The following is a 19,836-nucleotide window of genomic DNA, read 5'->3' as shown; positions in this document are numbered from 1 at the left end:
ACATTACATTCACTAGTCGGAGTGAGAAAAACATCACGGGGTGGTGTGCATTGTACGGGTGTGTGTTACATTACATTCACTAGTAGGAGTGAGAAAAACATCACGGGGTGGTGTGAATCGGAGGGTCTGAATTAGGATAGGCAGTGAGTGGAATTGTAGGATGGAGAAAAGCACCGCGGGGTGGTCAGCATGGGGAGGTCAGGGAACATGTAGTATCAATGTAGGATAGGTTTCTGAAAAACATCGCGGGGTGGTGTGCATTGTATGGGTGTGTGTTACATTACATTCGCTAGTACGAGTGAGAAAAACATCACGGAGTGGTGCGCATTGTATGGGTGTGTGTTACATTACATTCACTAGTAGGAGTGAGAAAAACATCACGGGGTGGTTCGCATTGTATGGGTGTGTTTTACATTACATTCACTAGTAGGAGTGAGAAAAACATCACGGGGTGGTGCGAATTGTATGGGTGTGTGTTACATTACATTCACTACTAGGAGTGAGAAAAACATCACGGGGTGGTGTGAATCGGAGGGTCTGAATTAGGATAGGCAGTGAGTGGCAATGTAGGATGGAGAAAAGCACCGCGGGGTGGTCAGCATGGGGAGGTCAGGGAACATGCAGTGGCAATGGAGCATAGGTTTCTGAAAAACATCGCGGGGTGGTGCACATTGTATGGGTGTGTGTTACATTACATTCACTAGTAGGAGTGAGAAAAACATCACGGGGAGGTGCGCATTGTATGGGTGTGTGTTACATTACATTCACTAGTAGGAGTGAGAAAAACATCACGGGGAGGTGCGCATTGTATGGGTGTGTGTTACATTACATTCACTAGTAGCAGTGAGAAAAACATCACGTGGTGGTGCGCATTGTATGGGTGTGTGTTACATTACATTCACCAGTAGGAGTGAGAAAAACATCACGGGGTGGTGCGCATTGTATGTGTGTGTGTTACATTACATTCACTACTAGGAGTGAGAAAAACATCACGGGGTGGTGAGGATTGTATGGGTGTGTGTTACATTACATTCACTAGTAGGAGTGAGAAAAACATCACGGGGTGGTGCGCATTGAATGGGTGTGTGTTACATTAGATTCACTAGTAGGAGTTAGAAAAACATCACGGGGTGGTGCGCATTGTATGGGTGTGTGTTACTTTACATTCACTAATAGGAGTGAGAAAAACATGACGGGGTGGTGCACATTGTATGGGTGTGTCTTACATTACATTCACTAGTAGGAGTGAGAAAAACATCACGGGGTGGTGCGCATTGTATGGGTGTGTGTTACATTATATTCACTCGTAGGAGTGAGGAAAACATCACGGGGTGGTGCGCATTGTATAGGTGTGTGTTACATTAGATTCACTAGTAGGAGTGAGAAAAACATCACGGGGTGGTGCGCATTGTATGGGTGTGTGTTACATTACATTCACTTGTATTAGTGAGAAAAACATCACGGGGTGGTGCGCATTCTATGGGTGTGTGTTACATTACATTCACTACTAGGAGTGAGAAAAACATCACGGGTTGGTGTGAATCTGAAGGTCTGAATTAGGATAGGCAGTGAGTGGCAATGTAGGATGGAGAAAAGCACCGCGGGGTGGTCAGCATGGGGAGGTCAGGGAACACGCAGTGGCAATGTAGGATAGGTTTCTGAAAAACATCGCGGGGTGGTGCGCATTGTATGGGTGTGTGTTACATTACATTCACTAGTAGGAGTGAGAAAAACATCACGGGGTGGTGCGCATTGTATGGGTGTGTGTTACATTACATTCACTAGTAGGAGTGAGAAAAACATCATGGGGTGGTGCGCATTGTATGGGTGTGTGTTACATTAGATTCACTAGTAGGAGTGAGAAAAACATCACGGGGTGGTGAGCATTGTATGGGTGTGTGTTACATTACATTCACTAGTAGGAGTGAGAAAAACATGACGGGGTGGTGCGCATTGTATCGGTGTGTGTTACATTACATTCACTAATAGGAGTGAGAAAAATATCACGGGGTGGTGCGCATTGTATGGGTGTGTGTTACATTACATTCACTAGTAGGAGTGAGAAAAACATCACGGGATGGTGCGCATTGTATGGGTGTGTGTTACATTACATTCACTACTAGGAGTGAGAAAAACATCACGGGGTGGTGTGAATCGGAGGGTGTGAATTAGGATAGGCAGTGAGTGGCAATGTAGGATGGAGAAAAGCACCGCGGGGTGGTCAGCATGGGGAGGTCAGGGAACATGCAGTGGCAATGGAGCATAGGTTTCTGAAAAACATCGCGGGGTGGTTCACATTGTATGGGTGTGTGTTACATTACATTCACTATTAGGAGTGAGAAAAACATCACGGGGTGGTGCGCATTGTATGTGTGTGTTACATTACATTCACTACTAGGAGTGAGAAAAACATCACGGGGTGGTGAGCATTGTATGGGTGTGTGTTACATTACATTCACTAGTAGGAGTAAGAAAAACATCACGGGGTGGTGCGCATTGAATGGGTGTGTGTTACATTAGATTTACTAGTAGGAGTTAGAAAAACATCACGGGGTGGTGCGCATTGTATGGGTGTGTGTTGCATTACATTCACTAATAGGAGTGAGAAAAACATGACGGGGTGGTGCGCATTGTATGGGTGTGTGTTACATTACATTCACTAGTAGGAGTGAGAAAAACATCACGGGGTGGTGCGCATTGTATGGGTGTGTGTTACATTATATTCACTCGTAGGAGTGAGGAAAACATCACGGGGTGGTGCGCATTGTATAGGTGTGTGTTACATTAGATTCACTAGTAGGAGTGAGAAAAACATCAAGCGTGGTGCGCATTGTATGGGTGTGTGTTACATTACATTCACTTGTAGGAGTGAGAAAAACATCACGGGGTGGTGCGCATTGTATGGGTGTGTGTTACATTACATTCACTACTAGGAGTGAGAAAAACATCACGGGGTCGTGAGCATTGTATGGGTGTGTGTTACATTACATTCACTAGTAGGAGTGAGAAAAACATCACGTGGTGGTGCGCATTGTATGGGTGTGTGTTACATTACATTCACCAGTAGGAGTGAGAAAAACATCACGGGGTGGTGCGCATTGTATGTGTGTGTGTTACATTACATTCACTACTAGGAGTGAGAAAAACATCACGGGGTGGTGAGCATTGTATGGGTGTGTGTTACATTACATTCACTAGTAGGAGTGAGAAAAACATCACGGGGTGGTGCGCATTGAATGGGTGTGTGTTACATTAGATTCACTAGTAGGAGTTAGAAAAACATCACGGGGTGGTGCGCATTGTATGTGTGTGTGTTACATTACATTCACTACTAGGAGTGAGAAAAACATCACGGGGTGGTGAGCATTGTATGGGTGTGTGTTACATTACATTCACTCGTAGGAGTGAGAAAAACATCACGGGGTGGTGCGCATTGTATGGGTGTGTGTTACATTACATTCACTAGTAGGATTTAGAAAAACATCACGGGGTGGTGCGCATTGTATGTGTGTGTGTTACATTACATTCACTCGTAGGAGTGAGAAAAACATCACGGGGTGGTGCGCATTGTATGGGTGTGTGTTACATTACATTCACTAGTAGGATTTAGAAAAACATCACGGGGTGGTGCGCATTGTATGGGTGTGTGTTACATTACATTCACTAGTAGTAGTGAGAAAAACATCACGGGGTGGTGCGCATTGTATGGGTGTTTGTTACATTATATTCACTCGTAGGAGTGAGGAAAACATCACGGGGTGGTGCGCATTGTATGGGTGTGTGTTACATTACATTCACTAGTAGGAGTGAGAAAAACATCACGGGGTGGTGCGCATTGTATGGGTGTGTGTTACATTACATTCACTATTAGGAGTGAGAAAAACATCAGGGGGTGGTGCGCATTGTATGGGTGTGTGTTACATTAGATTCACTAGTAGGAGTGAGAAAAACATCACGGGGTGGTGCGCATTGTATGGGTGTGTGTTACATTACATTCACTAGTAGGAGTGAGAAAAACATCACGGGGTGGTGCGCATTGTATGGGTGTGTGTTACATTACATTCACTACTAGGAGTGAGAAAAACATCACGGGTTGGTGTGAATCGGAGGGTTTGAATTAGGATAGGCAGTGAGTGGCAATGTAGGATGGAGAAAAGCACCACGGGGTGGTCAGCATGGGGAGGTCAGGGAACACGCAGTGGCAATGTAGGATAGGTTTCTGAAAAACATCGCGGGGTGGTGCACATTGTATGGGTGTGTGTTACATTACATTCACGAGTAGGAGTGAGAAAAACATCACGGGGTGGTGCGCATTGTATGGGTGTGTGTTACATTACATTCACTAGTAGGAGTGAGAAAAACATCCCGGGGTGGTGCGCATTGTATGGTTGTGTGTAACATTAGATTCACTAGTAGGAGTGAGAAAAACATCACGGGGTGGTGAGCATTGTATGGGTGTGTGTTACATTACATTCACTAGTAGGAGTGAGAAAAACATCACGGGGTGGTGCGCATTGTATGTGTGTGTGTTACATTACATTCACTACTAGGAGTGAGAAAAACATCACGGGGTGGTGAGCATTGTATGGGTGTGTGTTACATTACATTCACTAGTAGGAGTGAGAAAAACATCACGGGGTGGTGATCATTGAATGGGTGTGTGTTACATTAGATTCACTAGTAGGAGTTAGAAAAACATCACGGGGTGGTGCGCATTGTATGTGTGTGTGTTACATTACATTCACTACTAGGAGTTAGAAAAACATCACGGGGTGGTGAGCATTGTATGGGTGTGTGTTACATTACATTCACTAGTAGGAGTAAGAAAAACATCACGGGGTGGTGCGCATTGAATGGGTGTGTGTTACATTAGATTCACTAGTAGGAGTTAGAAAAACATCACGGGGTGGTGCGCATTGTATGGGTGTGCGTTACATTACATTCACTAATAGGAGTGAGAAAAACATGACGGGGTGGTGCGCATTGTATGGGTGTGTGTTACATTACATTCACTAGTAGGAGTGAGAAAAACATCACGGGGTGGTGCGCATTGTATGGGTGTGTGTTACATTATATTCACTCGTAGGAGTGAGGAAAACATCACGGGGTGGTGCGCATTGTATAGGTGTGTGTTACATTAGATTCACTAGTAGGAGTGAGAAAAACATCACGGGGTGGTGCGCATTGTATGGGTGTGTGTTACATTACATTCACTTGTAGGAGTGAGAAAAACATCACGGGGTGGTGCGCATTGTATGGGTGTGTGTTACATTACATTCACTACTAGGAGTGAGAAAAACATCACGGGGTGGTGAGCATTGTATGGGTGTGTGTTACATTACATTCACTAGTAGGAGTGAGAAAAACATCACGTGGTGGTGCGCATTGTATGGGTGTGTGTTACATTACATTCACCAGTAGGAGTGAGAAAAACATCACGGGGTGGTGCGCATTGTATGTGTGTGTGTTACATTACATTCACTACTAGGAGTTAGAAAAACATCACGGGGTGGTGAGCATTGTATGGGTGTGTGTTACATTACATTCACTAGTAGGAGTGAGAAAAACATCACGGGGTGGTGCGCATTGTATGGGTGTGTGTTACATTATATTCACTCGTAGGAGTGAGGAAAACATCACGGGGTGGTGCGCATTGTATAGGTGTGTGTTACATTAGATTCACTAGTAGGAGTGAGAAAAACATCACGGGGTGGTGCGCATTGTATGGGTGTGTGTTACATTACATTCACTTGTATTAGTGAGAAAAACATCACGGGGTGGTGCGCATTCTATGGGTGTGTGTTACATTACATTCACTACTAGGAGTGAGAAAAACATCACGGGTTGGTGTGAATCTGAACGTCTGAATTAGGATAGGCAGTGAGTGGCAATGTAGGATGGAGAAAAGCACCGCGGGGTGGTCAGCATGGGGAGGTCAGGGAACACGCAGTGGCAATGTAGGATAGGTTTCTGAAAAACATCGCGGGGTGGTGCGCATTGTATGGGTGTGTGTTACATTACATTCACTAGTAGGAGTGAGAAAAACATCACGGGGTGGTGCGCATTGTATGGGTGTGTGTTACATTACATTCACTAGTAGGAGTGAGAAAAACATCATGGGGTGGTGCGCATTGTATGGGTGTGTGTTACATTAGATTCACTAGTAGGAGTGAGAAAAACATCACGAGGTGGTGAGCATTGTATGGGTGTGTGTTACATTACATTCACTAGTAGGAGTGAGAAAAACATGACGGGGTGGTGCGCATTGTATCGGTGTGTGTTACATTACATTCACTAATAGGAGTGAGAAAAACATCACGGGGTGGTGCGCATTGTATGGGTGTGTGTTACATTACATTCACTAGTAGGAGTGAGAAAAACATCACGGGGTGGTGCGCATTGTATGGGTGTGTGTTACATTACATTCACTACTAGGAGTGAGAAAAACATCACGGGGTGGTGTGAATCGGAGGGTGTGAATTAGGATAGGCAGTGAGTGGCAATGTAGGATGGAGAAAAGCACCGCGGGGTGGTCAGCATGGGGAGGTCAGGGAACATGCAGTGGCAATGGAGCATAGGTTTCTGAAAAACATCGCGGGGTGGTTCACATTGTATGGGTGTGTGTTACATTACATTCACTATTAGGAGTGAGAAAAACATCACGGGGTGGTGCGCATTGTATGTGTGTGTGTTACATTACATTCACTACTAGGAGTGAGAAAAACATCACGGGGTGGTGAGCATTGTATGGGTGTGTGTTACATTACATTCACTAGTAGGAGTAAGAAAAACATCACGGGGTGGTGCGCATTGAATGGGTGTGTGTTACATTTGATTCACTAGTAGGAGTTAGAAAAACATCACGGGGTGGTGCGCATTGTATGGGTGTGTGTTGCATTACATTCACTAATAGGAGTGAGAAAAACATGACGGGGTGGTGCGCATTGTATGGGTGTGTGTTACATTACATTCACTAGTAGGAGTGAGAAAAACATCACGGGGTGGTGCGCATTGTATGGGTGTGTGTTACATTATATTCACTCGTAGGAGTGAGGAAAACATCACGGGGTGGTGCGCATTGTATAGGTGTGTGTTACATTAGATTCACTAGTAGGAGTGAGAAAAACATCAAGCGTGGTGCGCATTGTATGGGTGTGTGTTACATTACATTCACTTGTAGGAGTGAGAAAAACATCACGGGGTGGTGCGCATTGTATGGGTGTGTGTTACATTACATTCACTACTAGGAGTGAGAAAAACATCACGGGGTCGTGAGCATTGTATGGGTGTGTGTTACATTACATTCACTAGTAGGAGTGAGAAAAACATCACGTGGTGGTGCGCATTGTATGGGTGTGTGTTACATTACATTCACCAGTAGGAGTGAGAAAAACATCACGGGGTGGTGCGCATTGTATGTGTGTGTGTTACATTACATTCACTACTAGGAGTGAGAAAAACATCACGGGGTGGTGAGCATTGTATGGGTGTGTGTTACATTACATTCACTAGTAGGAGTGAGAAAAACATCACGGGGTGGTGCGCATTGAATGGGTGTGTGTTACATTAGATTCACTAGTAGGAGTTAGAAAAACATCACGGGGTGGTGCGCATTGTATGGGTGTGTGTTACATTACATTCACTAATAGGAGTGAGAAAAACATGACGGGGTGGTGCGCATTGTATGGGTGTGTGTTACATTACATTCACTAGTAGGAGTGAGAAAAACATCACGGGGTGGTGCGCATTGTATGGGTGTGTGTTACATTATATTCACTCGTAGGAGTGAGGAAAACATCACGGGGTGGTGCGCATTGTATAGGTGTGTGTTAAATTAGATTCACTAGTAGGAGTGAGAAAAACATCACGGGGTGGTGCGCATTGTATGGGTGTCTGTTACATTACATTCACTACTAGGAGTGAGAAAAACATCACGGGTTGGTGTGAATCTGAGGGTCTGAATTAGGATAGGCAGTGAGTGGCAATGTAGGATGGAGAAAAGCACCGCGGGTTGGTCAGCATGGGGAGGTCAGGGAACACGCAGTGGCAATGTAGGATAGGTTTCTGAAAAACATCGCGGGGTGGTGCGCATTGTATGGGTGTGTGTTACATTACATTCACTAGTAGCAGTGAGAAAAACATCACGTGGTGGTGCGCATTGTATGGGTGTGTGTTACATTACATTCACCAGTAGGAGTGAGAAAAACATCACGGGGTGGTGCACATTGTATGTGTGTGTGTTACATTACATTCACTACTAGGAGTGAGAAAAACATCACGGGGTGGTGAGCATTGTATGGGTGTGTGTTACATTACATTCACTAGTAGGAGTGAGAAAAACATCACGGGGTGGTGCACATTGAATGGGTGTGTGTTACATTAGATTCACTAGTAGGAGTTAGAAAAACATCACGGGGTGGTGCGCATTGTATGTGTGTGTGTTACATTACATTCACTACTAAGAGTGAGAAAAACATCACGGGGTGGTGAGCATTGTATGGGTGTGTGTTACATTACATTCACTCGTAGGAGTGAGAAAAACATCACGGGGTGGTGCGCATTGTATGGGTGTGTGTTACATTACATTCACTAGTAGGATTTAGAAAAACATCACGGGGTGGTGCGCATTGTATGTGTGTGTCTTACATTACATTCACTCGTAGGAGTGAGAAAAACATCACGGGGTGGTGCGCATTGTATGGGTGTGTGTTACATTACATTCACTAGTAGGATTTAAAAAACATCACGGGGTGGTGCGCATTGTATGGGTGTGTGTTACATTACATTCACTAGTAGTAGTGAGAAAAACATCACGGGGTGGTGCGCATTGTATGGGTGTTTGTTACATTATATTCACTCGTAGGAGTGAGGAAAACATCACGGGGTGGTGCGCATTGTATGGGTGTGTGTTACATTACATTCACTAGTAGGAGTGAGAAAAACATCACGGGGTGGTGCGCATTGTATGGGTGTGTGTTACATTACATTCACTAGTAGGAGTGAGAAAAACATCAGGGGGTGGTGCGCATTGTATGGGTGTGTGTTACATTAGATTCACTAGTAGGAGTGAGAAAAACATCACGGGGTGGTGCGCATTGTATGGGTGTGTGTTACATTACATTCACTAGTAGGAGTGAGAAAAACATCACGGGGTGGTGCGCATTGTATGGGTGTGTGTTACATTACATTCACTACTAGGAGTGAGAAAAACATCACGGGTTGGTGTGAATCGGAGGGTCTGAATTAGGATAGGCAGTGAGTGGCAATGTAGGATGGAGAAAAGCACCACGGGGTGGTCAGCATGGGGAGGTCAGGGAACACGCAGTGGCAATGTAGGATAGGTTTCTGAAAAACATCGCGGGGTGGTGCGCATTGTATGGGTGTGTGTTACATTACATTCACTAGTAGGAGTGAGAAAAACATCACGGGGTGGTGCGCATTGTATGGTTGTGTGTTACATTAGATTCACTAGTAGGAGTGAGAAAAACATCACGGGGTGGTGAGCATTGTATGGGTGTGTGTTACATTACATTCACTAGTAGGAGTGAGAAAAACATCACGGGGTGGTGCGCATTGTATGTGTGTGTGTTACATTACATTCACTACTAGGAGTGAGAAAAACATCACGGGGTGGTGAGCATTGTATGGGTGTGTGTTACATTACATTCACTAGTAGGAGTGAGAAAAACATCACGGGGTGGTGCTCATTGAATGGGTGTGTGTTACATTAGATTCACTAGTAGGAGTTAGAAAAACATCACGGGGTGGTGCGCATTGTATGTGTGTGTGTTACATTACATTCACTACTAGGAGTTAGAAAAACATCACGGGGTGGTGAGCATTGTATGGGTGTGTGTTACATTACATTCACTAGGAGGAGTGAGAAAAACATCACGGGGTGGTGCGCATTGTATGGGTGTGTGTTACATTACATTCACTAGTAGGAGTTAGAAAAACATCACGTGGTGGTGCGCATTGTATGGGTGTGTGTTACATTACATTCACTAGTAGGAGTGAGAAAAACATCACGGGGTGGTGCGCATTGTATGGGTGTGTGTTACATTACATTCACTAGTAGGAGTGAGAAAAACATGACGGCGTGGTGCGCATTGTATGGGTGTGTGTTACATTACATTCACTACTAGGAGTGGGAAAAACATCACGGGGTGGTGCGCATTGTATGGGTGTGTGTTACATTACATTCAGTCGTAGGAGTGAGAAAAACATCACGGGGTGGTGTGAATCAGAGGGTCTGAATTAGGATAGGCAGTGAGTGGCAATGTAGGATGGAGAAAAGCACCGCGGGTTGGTCAGCGTGGGGAGGTCAGGGAACATGCAGTGGCAATGTAGGATAGGTTTCTGAAAAACATCGCGGAGTGGTGCACATTGTATGGATGTGTTACATTACATTCACTAGTAGGAGTGAGAAAAACATCACGGGGTTGTGCGCATTGTATGGGTGTGTGTTACATTACATTCACTAGTAGCAGTGAGAAAAACATCACGTGGTGGTGCGCATTGTATGGGTGTGTGTTACATTACATTCACCAGTAGGAGTGAGAAAAACATCACGGGGTGGTGCGCATTGTATGTGTGTGTGTTACATTACATTCACTACTAGGAGTGAGAAAAACATCACGGGGTGGTGAGCATTGTATGGGTGTGTGTTACATTACATTCACTAGTAGGAGTGAGAAAAACATCACGGGGTGGTGCGCATTGAATGGGTGTGTGTTACATTAGATTCACTAGTAGGAGTTAGAAAAACATCACGGGGTGGTGCGCATTGTATGTGTGTGTGTTACATTACATTCACTACTAGGAGTGAGAAAAACATCACGGGGTGGTGAGCATTGTATGGGTGTGTGTTACATTACATTCACTCGTAGGAGTGAGAAAAACATCACGGGGTGGTGCGCATTGTATGGGTGTGTGTTACATTACATTCACTAGTAGGATTTAGAAAAACATCACGGTGTGGTGCGCATTGTATGTGTGTGTGTTACATTACATTCACTCGTAGGAGTGAGAAAAACATCACGGGGTGGTGCACATTGTATGGGTGTGTGTTACATTACATTCACTAGTAGGATTTAGAAAAACATCACGGGGTGGTGCGCATTGTATGGGTGTGTGTTACATTACATTCACTAGTAGTAGTGAGAAAAACATCACGGGGTGGTGCGCATTGTATGGGTGTTTGTTACATTATATTCACTCGTAGGAGTGAGGAAAACATCACGGGGTGGTGCGCATTGTATGGGTGTGTGTTACATTACATTCACTAGTAGGAGTGAGAAAAACATCACGGGGTGGTGCGCATTGTATGGGTGTGTGTTACATTACATTCACTAGTAGGAGTGAGAAAAACATCAGGGGGTGGTGCGCATTGTATGGGTGTGTGTTACATTAGATTCACTAGTAGGAGTGTGAAAAACATCACGGGGTGGTGCGCATTGTATGGGTGTGTGTTACATTACATTCACTAGTAGGAGTGAGAAAAACATCACGGGGTGGTGCGCATTGTATGGGTGTGTGTTACATTACATTCACTACTAGGAGTGAGAAAAACATCACGGGTTGGTGTGATTCGGAGGGTCTGAATTAGGATAGGCAGTGAGTGGCAATGTAGGATGGAGAAAAGCACCACGGGGTGGTCAGCATGGGGAGGTCAGGGAACACGCAGTGGCAATGTAGGATAGGTTTCTGAAAAACATCGCGGGGTGGTGCACATTGTATGGGTGTGTGTTACATTACATTCACGAGTAGGAGTGAGAAAAACATCACGGGGTGGTGCGCATTGTATGGGTGTGTGTTACATTACATTCACTAGTAGGAGTGAGAAAAACATCACGGGGTGGTGCGCATTGTATGGTTGTGTGTTACATTAGATTCACTAGTAGGAGTGAGAAAAACATCACGGGGTGGTGAGCATTGTATGGGTGTGTGTTACATTACATTCACTAGTAGGAGTGAGAAAAACATCACGGGGTGGTGCGCATTGTATGTGTGTGTGTTACATTACATTCACTACTAGGAGTGAGAAAAACATCACGGGGTGGTGAGCATTGTATGGGTGTGTGTTACATTACATTCACTAGTAGGAGTGAGAAAAACATCACGGGGTGGTGATCATTGAATGGGTGTGTGTTACATTAGATTCACTAGTAGGAGTTAGAAAAACATCACGGGGTGGTGCGCATTGTATGTGTGTGTGTTACATTACATTCACTACTAGGAGTTAGAAAAACATCACGGGGTGGTGAGCATTGTATGGGTGTGTGTTACATTACATTCACTAGGAGGAGTGAGAAAAACATCACGGGGTGGTGCGCATTGAATGGGTGTGTGTTACATTACATTCACTAGTAGGAGTTAGAAAAACATCACGTGGTGGTGCGCATTGTATGGGTGTGTGTTACATTACATTCACTAGTAGGAGTGAGAAAAACATCACGGGGTGGTGCGCATTGTATGTGTGTGTGTTACATTACATTCACTAGTAGGAGTGAGAAAAACATGACGGCGTGGTGCGCATTGTATGGGTGTGTGTTACATTACATTCACTAGTAGGAGTGAGAAAAACATCACGGGGTGGTGCGCATTGTATGTGTGTGTGTTACATTACATTCACTACTAGGAGTGGGAAAAACATCACGGGGTGGGGCGCATTGTATGGGTGTGTGTTACATTACATTCAGTCGTAGGAGTGAGAAAAACATCACGGGGTGGTGTGAATCAGAGGGTCTGAATTAGGAAAGGCAGTGAGTGGCAATGTAGGATGGAGAAAAGCACCTAGGTTGGTCAGCATGGGGAGGTCAGGGAACATGCAGTGGCAATGTAGGATAGGATTCTGAAAAACATCGCGGGGTGGTGCGCATTGTATGGGTGTGTGTTACATTACATTCACTAGTAGGAGTGAGAAAAACATCACGGTGTGGTGCGCATTATATGGGTGTTTGTTACATTACATTCACTAGTAGGAGTGAGAAAAACATCACGGGGTGGTGCGCATTGTATGGGTGTGTGTTACATTACATTCAGTCGTAGGAGTGAGAAAAACATCACGGGGTGGTGTGAATCAGAGGGTCTGAATTAGGAAAGGCAGTGAGTGGCAATGTAGGATGGAGAAAAGCACCTAGGTTGGTCAGCATGGGGAGGTCAGGGAACATGCAGTGGCAATGTAGGATAGGATTCTGAAAAACATCGCGGGGTGGTGCGCATTGTATGGGTGTGTGTTACATTAGATTCACTAGTAGGAGTGAGAAAAACATCACGGGGTGGTGCGCATTGTATGGGTGTGTGTTACATTAGATTCACTAGTAGGAGTGATAAAAACATCACGGGGTGGTGCGCATTGTATGGGTGTGTGTTAAATTACATTCACTAGTAGGAGTGAGAAAAACATCACGGAGTGGTGCGCATTGTATGGGTGTGTGTTACATTACATTCACTAGTAGGAGTGAGAAAAACATCACGGGGTGGTGCGCATTGTATGGGTGTGTGTTACATTACATTCACTACTAGGAGTGAGAAAAACATCACGGGGTGGTGTGAATCGGAGTGTCTGAATTAGGATAGGCAGTGAGTGGCAATGTAGGATGGAGAAAAGCACCGCGGGGTGGTCAGCGTGGGGAGGTCAGGGAACATGCAGTGGCAATGTAGGATAGGTTTCTGAAAAACATCGCGGAGTGGTGCACATTGTATGGATGTGTTACATTACATTCACTAGTAGGAGTGAGAAAAACATCACGGGGTTGTGCGCATTGTATGGGTGTGTGTTACATTACATTCACTAGTAGGAGTGAGAAAAACATCACGGAGTGGTGTGAATCGGAGGGTCTGTATTAGGATAGGCAGTCAGTGGCAATGTAGGATGGAGAAAAGCACCGCGGTGTTTTCAGCATGGTGAGGTCAGGGAACATGAGAGGCAATGTAGCATAGTTTTCTGAAAAACATCACGGTGTGGTGCACATTGTATGGGTGTGTGTTACATTACATTCACTAGTAGGAGTGAGAAAAAGATCACGGGGTGGTGCGCATTGTATGGGTGTGTGTTACATTACATTCACTAGAAGGAGTGAGAAAAACATCACGGGGTGGTGCGCATTGTATGTGTGTGTGTTACATTACATTCACTATTAGGAGTGAGAAAAACATCACGGGATGGTGTGAATCGGAGGGTCTGAATTAGGATAGGCAGTGATTGGCAATGTAGAATGGAGAAAAGCACCGCGGGGTGGTAAGTATGGGGAGGTCAGGGAACATGCAGTGGCAAAGTAGGATAGGTTTCTGAAATACATCGCGGGGTGGTGGGCATTGTATGGGTGTGTGTTACATTACATTCACTAATAGGAGTGAGAAAAACATCACGGGGTGGTGCGCATTGTATGGGTGTGTGTTACATTACATTCACTAGTAGGAGTGAGAAAAACATCACGGGGTGGTGCGCATCGTATGGGTGTGTGTTACATTACATTCACTAGTAGGAGTGACAAAAACATCACGGGGTGGTGCGCATTGTATGGGTGTGTGTTACATTACATTCACTAGTAGGAGTGAGAAATACATCACGGGGTGGTGTGAATCGGAGGGTATGAATAAGGATAGGCAGTGATTGGCAATGTAGGATGGAGAAAAGCACCGCGGGGTGGTCAACATGGGGTGGTCAGGGAACATGCAGTGGCAATGTACGATAGGTTTCTGAAAAATATCGCGGGGTGGTGCCCATTGTATGGGTGTGTGTTACATTACATTCACTAGTAGGAGTGAGAAAAACATCACGGGGTGGTCCGCATTGTATGGGTGTGTGTTACATTACATTCACTAGTAGGAGTGAGAAAAACATCACGGGGTGTTGCGCATTGTATGGGTGTGTGTTACATTAGATTCACTAGTAGGAGTGAGAAAAACATCACGGGGTGGTGTGAATCGGAGGGTATGAATAAGGATAGGCAGTGTTTGGCCATGTAGGATGGAGAAAAGTATCGCGGGGTGGTCAACATGGGGTGGTCAGGGAACATGCAGTGGCAATGTAGGATAGGTTTCTGAAAAATATCGCGGGGTGGTGCGCATTGTATGGGTGTGTGTAACATTACATTCACTAGTAGGAGTGAGAAAAACATCACGGGGTGGGGCGCATTGTATGGGTGTGTGTTACATTACATTCACTAGTAGGAGTGAGAAAAACATCACGGGGTGGTGGGCATTGTATGGGTGTGTGTTACATTACATTCACTAGTAGGAGTGAGTAAAACATCACGGGGTGGTGTGAATCGGAGGGTCTGAATTAGGATAGGCAGTGAGTGGCAATGTAGGATGAAGAAAAGCACCGCGGGGTGGTCAGCGTAGGGAGGTCAGGGAACATGCAGTGGCAATGTAGGATAGGTTTCTGAAAAACATCGCGCGGTGGTGCGCATTGTATGGGTGTGTTACATTACATTCACTAGTAGGAGTGAGAAAAACATCACGGGGTGGTGCGCATTGTATGGGTGTGTGTTACATTACATTCACTAGTAGCAGTGAGAAAAACATCACGGGGTGGTGCGCATTGTATGGGTGTGTTTTACATTACATTCACTAGTAGGAGTGAGAAAAACATCACGGAGAGGTTTGAATCGGAGGGTCTGTATTAGGATAGGCCGTCAGTGGCAATGTAGGATGGAGAAAAGCAACGCGGTGTTGTCAGCATGGTGAGGTCAGGGAACATGAGAGGCAATGTAGCATAGTTTTCTGAAAATCATCACGGGGTGGTGCGCATTGTATCGGTGTGTGATACATTACATTCACTAGTAGGAGTGAGAAAAACATCACGGGGTGGTGCGCATTGTATAGGTTTGTGTTATATTACATTCACTAGTAAGAGTGAGGAAAAACATCACGGGGTGGTGTGAATCGGAGGGTCTGAATTAGGATAGGCAGTGAGTGGCAATGTAGGATGGAGAAAAGCACCGCGGTGTGGTCAGCGTGGGGAGGTCAAGGAACATGCAGTGGCAATGTAGGATAGGTTTCTGAAAAACATCGCGGGGTGGTGCGCATTGTATGGGTGTGTGTTACATTACATTCACTAGTAGGAGTGAGAAAGACATCACGGGGTGGTGTGCATTGTATGGGTGTGTGTTACATTACATTCATTAGTAGGAGTGAGAAAAACATCACGGGGTGGTGCGCATTGTATGGGTGTGTGTTACATTACATTCACTAGAAGGAGTGAGAAAAACATCACGGGTGGTGCGCATTGTATGGGTGTGTGTTACATTACATTCACTAGTAGGAGTGAGAAAAACATCATGGGGTGGTGTGAATCGGAGGGCCTGAATTAGGATAGGCAGTGATTGGCAATGTAGGATGGAGAAAAGCACCGCGGTGTGGTAAGCATGGGGAGGTCAGGGAACATGCATTGGCAAAGTAGGATAGGTTTCTGAAAAACATCGCGGGGTGGTGGGCATTGTATGGGTGTGTGTTACATTAGATTCACTAGTAGAAGTGAGAAAAACATCACGGGGTTGTGCGCATTCTATGGGTGTGTGTTACATTACATTCACTAATAGGAGTGAGAAAAACATCACGGGGTGGTGCGCATTGTATGGGTGTGTGTTACATTACATTCACTAGTAGGAGTGAGAAAAACATCACGGGGTGGTGCGCATTGTATGGGTGTGTGTTACATTACATTCACTAGTAGGAGTGAGAAAAACATCACGTGGTGGTGCGCATTGTATGGGTGTGTGTTACATTACATTCACTAGTAGGAGTGAGAAAAACATCACGGGGTGGTGCGCATTGTATGGGTGTGTGTTACATTACATTCGCTAGTAGGAGTGGGAAAAACATCACGGGTTGGTGTGCATTGTATGGGTGTGTTTTACATTACATTCACTAGTAGGAGTGGGAAAAACATCATGGGGTGGTGCTCAATGTATGGGTGTGTGTTACATTACATTCACTAGTAGGAGTGAGAAAAACATCCCGGGGTGGTGCTGATTGTATGGGTGTGTGTTACATTAGATTCACTGGTAAGAGTGAGAAAAACATCACGGGGTGGTGTGATTCGGAGGGTCTGAAATAGGATAGGCAGTGAGTGGCAATGTAGGATGGATAAAAGCACCGCGGGGTGGTCAGCGTGGGGAGGTCAGGGAACATGCAGTGGCAATGTAGGATAGGTTTCTGAAAAACATCGCGGGGTGGTGCGCATGATATGGGTGTGTGTTACATTACATTCACTAGTAGGAGTGAGAAAAACATCACGGGGTGGTGTGCATTGTATGGGTGTGTGTTACATTACATTCACTAGTAGGAGTGAGAAAAACATCACGGGGTGGTGTGAATCGGAGGGTCTGAATTAGGATAGGCAGTGATTGGCAATGTAGGATGGAGAAAAGCACCGCGGGGTGGTCAGCATGGGGAGGTCAGGGAACATGCAGTGGCAATGTAGGATAGGTTTCTGAAAAACATCGCGGGGTGGTGGGCATTGTATGGGTGTGTGTTACATTAGATTCACTAGTAGGAGTGAGAAAAACATCACGGGGTGCTGCGCATTGTATGGGTGTGTGTTACATTACATTCACTAATAGGAGTGAGAAAAACATCACGGGGTGGTGCGCATTGTATTGGTGTGTGTTACATTACATTCACTAGTAGGAGTGAGAAAAACATCACACGGTGGTGCGCATTGTATGGGTGTGTGTTACATTACATTCACTAGTAGGAGTGAGAAAAACATCAAGGGGTGGTGCGCATTGTATGGGTGTGTGATACATTACATTCACTAGTAGCAGTGAGAAAAACATCACGGGGTGGTGCGCATTGTATGGGTGTGTGTTACATTACATTCACTAGTAGGAGTGAGAAAAACATCACGGGGTGGTGCGCATTGTATTGGTGTGTGTTACATTACATTCACTAGTAGGAGTGAGAAAAACATCGCGGGGTGGTGGGCATTGTATGGGTGTGTGTTACATTAGATTCAGTAGTAGGAGTGAGAAAAACATCACGGGGTGGTGCGCATTGTATGGGTGTGTGTTACATTACATTCACTAATAGGAGTGAGAAAAACATCACGGGGTGGTGCGCATTGTATGGGTGAGTGTTACGTTACATTCAGTAGTAGCAGTGAGAAAAACATCACGGGGTGGTGCGCATTGTATGGGTGTGTGTTACATTACATTCACTAGTAGGAGTGAGAAAAACATCACGGAGTGGGGTGAATCGGAGGGTCTGTATTAGGATAGGCAGTCAGTGGCAATGTAGGATGGAGAAAAGCATCGCGGTGTTGTCACCATGGTGAGGTCAGGGAACATGAGAGGCAATGTAGCATAGTTTTCTGAAAAACATCACGGGTGGTGCGCATTGTATCAGTGTGTGATACATTACATTCACTAGTAGGAGGGAGAAAAACATCACGGGGTGGTGCGCATTGTATAGGTGTGTGTTACATTACATTCACTAGTAGGAGTGAGAAAAACATCACGGAGTGGTGTGAATCGGAGGGTCTGAATTAGGATAGGCAGTGAGTGGCAATGTAGGATGGAGAAAAGCACCGCGGGGTGGTCAGCGTGGGGAGGTCAGGGAACATGCAGTGGCAATGTAGGATAGGTTTCTAAAAAACATCGCGGGGTGGTGCGCATTGCATGGGTGTGTGTTACATTACATTCACTAGTAGGAGTGAGAAAGACATCACGGGGTGGTGTGCATTGTATGGGTGTGTGTTACATTACATTCATTAGTAGGAGTCAGAAAAACATCACAGGGTGGTGTGCATTGTATGGGTGTGTGTTACATTACACTCACTAGTAGGAGTGAGAAAAACATCACGGGGTGGTGTGAATCGGAGGGTCTGAATTAGGATAGGCAGTGATTGGCAATGTAGGATGGAGAAAAGCACCGCGGGGTGGTAAGCATGGGGAGGTCAGGGAACATGCAGTGGCAAAGTAGGATAGGTTTCTGAAAAACATCGCGGGGTGGTGGGCATTGTATGGGTGTGTGTTACATTAGATTCACTAGTAGGAGTGAGAAAAACATCACGGGGTTGTGCGCATTGTATGGGTGTGTGTTACATTACACTCACTAATAGGAGTGAGAAAAACATCACGGGGTGGTGCGCATTGTATGGGTGTGTGTTACATTACATTCACTAGTAGGAGTGAGAAAAACATCACGGGGTGGTGCGCATTGTATGGGTGTGTGTTACATTATATTCACTAGTAGGAGTGAGAAAAACATCACGGGGTGGTGCGAACTGTATGGGTGTGTGTTACATTACATTCACTAGTAGGAGTGAGAAAAACATCACGGGGTGGTGTGAATCGGAGGGTATGAATAAGGATAGGCAGTGATTGGCAATGTAGGATGGAGAAAAGCACCGCGGGGTGGTCAAAATGGGGTGGTCAGGGAACTTGCAGTGGCAATGTAGGATAGGTTTCTGAAAAATATCGCGGGGTGGTGCGCATTGTATGGGTGTGTGTTACATTACATTCACTAGTAGGAGTGAGAAAAACATCACGGGGTGGGGCGCATTGTATAGGTGTGTGTTACATTACATTCACTAGTAGGACTGAGAAAAACATCACGGGGTGGTGGGCATTGTATGGTTGTGTGTTACATTACATTCACTAGTAGGAGTGAGTAAAACATCACGGGGTGGTGGGCATTGTATGGGTGTGTGTTACATTACATTCACTAGTAGGAGTGAGAAAAACATCACGGGGTGGTGTGAATCGGAGGGTCTGAATTAGGATAGGCAGTGAGTGGCAATGTAGGATGGAGAAAAGCACCGCGGGGTGGTCAGCGTGGGGAGGTCAGGGAACATGCAGTGGCAATATAGGATAGGTTTCTGAA

Source organism: Cavia porcellus, unplaced genomic scaffold, assembly GCF_034190915.1.
Source record: "Cavia porcellus strain 051 isolate PalLab524CR breed Dunkin Hartley unplaced genomic scaffold, mCavPor4.1 scaffold_21, whole genome shotgun sequence".
NCBI lineage: Eukaryota > Metazoa > Chordata > Mammalia > Rodentia > Caviidae > Cavia > Cavia porcellus.
The sequence above is the reverse complement of the archived record's forward strand: the minus strand, read 5'-3'. Positions refer to the sequence as shown.